This window comes from Doryrhamphus excisus, linkage group LG2, assembly GCF_037039965.1.
Source record: "Doryrhamphus excisus strain RoL-2023G ecotype Guam linkage group LG2, RoL_Dexc_Guam_v1.1, whole genome shotgun sequence".
In the NCBI taxonomy this organism is placed as follows: Eukaryota; Metazoa; Chordata; class Actinopteri; order Syngnathiformes; family Syngnathidae; genus Doryrhamphus; species Doryrhamphus excisus.
The window spans coordinates 11202501-11204049 of record NC_136358.1 but is presented as its reverse complement, the minus strand read 5'-3'; the positions used below and the strand labels follow the sequence as shown (position 1 = coordinate 11204049).

The following is a 1549-nucleotide window of genomic DNA, read 5'->3' as shown; positions in this document are numbered from 1 at the left end:
CGAGACCCTGCGCGAACGGGACGAGGGGCGGCCCGGGGGGAGCCGTAACGGGGACCCGGGGCGGAGGCGACGGCTGACGCCGAAGACCGCCGGCCGAGCCGCGCGCGCGCCGGACAAAACCCACCGGGCGACGTTCAACCTCGAAAGCCTTCCGCTTCCGGCCAAGCTGTCTGCACTTGAGGGGACGAAGGCCCGCGAGGGGCCTGCGACAAACCCCAGCCGCGGGAGCGTAGGCCGCCCCGGAACGGGGCGTCCGTACTCCCGATTGATTGCTCGAGCGACGCTCAGACAGGCGTGGCCCCGGGAGGGACCCGGGGCCGCAAGGTGCGTTCGAAGTGTCGATGATCAATGTGTCCTGCAATTCACATTAGTTCTCGCAGCTGGCTGCGTTCTTCATCGACGCACGAGCCGAGTGATCCACCGCTAAGAGTCGTCAGAGGTGAGAGGTTTCCCGGCCACCGCCCCCTCTCGGCGGAGGGCCGGGGAGGTTGACAGGTTCGGAGACAAAGGGGTTTCGCACCAGAGGCTGTTTCGACGGGCGCCGCGGGCGCCCCGGCCGCCGCCCGCCCCGGGGAGGGCGGACGGGCCGGGGACATTGAACCCCCCGCCACCCCCCCGGGGGGGGGGAGGCGAGCGTTGGGTACCCGCGGTCCCCCCGTCGCCCCCCTACGGAGGCCGACGGGCTGGGTCTTATGGGTTCCGATGCCGCGTCCGCGCGGACGGAGAGGGGGTGATGGCACCCCCCCGCGCCGCGCGGCCGCGAACCTCGGGCGGGCCCGGGCCGGCCCTCCCGCGCGGGGAGGGACCGGGCGCCGCGCCCGCCGTCGGCCCTGGGACAACCGGAGTCTCCGCCGGAGGGGGGAGACGAGCGAGGCCCCGCGCCAGACGGACCGTCGGCGCGGCGCCGTCGGAACGCGGCCCCGCGCGCGACCGGGAGGGCCCCCGGAACGGGCCGAAGCCCGGACCGGAAACCCGCCCCGCCGCACGCGGGCGCGCCCGCCGTGCCGTCGCCGCCGTAAGAGCTCGGGGCTACGTCGACCGCGGACGAGGCCGAAGCCCCGCCGAGCCGCCGCGGCCCCGGCCCCTCGCCGGGCCCGGGAGACGCGAGGCGCGTCGGGACGCGGACCCGCGCCGGACGGGAGTGGGGTGGCCCCATCCCCGCCGAACGCGGGCGCGCCCGCCGCGCCGTCGCGCCGTCTGCCTGCCGCCATTCCTCCGGCCGTGGGGGGGGCGAGACCCCCGCGCCCGACGGACCGTCGGCGAGGGCGCCGTCGGAACGCGGCCCCGCGCGCGACCGGGAGGGCCCCCGGAACGGGCCGAAGCCCGGACCGGAAACCCGCCCCGCCGCACGCGGGCGCGCCCGCCGTGCCCTCGCCGCCGTAAGAGCGCGGGGCGCCGTCGACGCGGACGGGGCCGAAGCCCAGCCGCGCCGCCGTCGCCCCGGCCCCTCGCCGAGCCCGGGGACGCGAGGCCCGTCGGGACGCGGACCCGCGCCGGACCGGAGGGGGGTTGCGGCGGGGTGGGAACGGGCCGGAGCCCGGACTTTAAC

General features: G+C 77.9%; 1 non-coding gene across 1 annotated transcript; it reads right to left on the bottom strand.

The window, feature by feature from the left end:
• Positions 1–278: 278 nt before the first annotated feature.
• LOC144898194 (5.8S ribosomal RNA) lies at positions 279–432 on the bottom strand. The gene has a single exon (XR_013627087.1). It is a non-coding gene; the product is annotated as a 5.8S ribosomal RNA (ribosomal RNA).
• Positions 433–1549: the final 1117 nt, after the last annotated feature.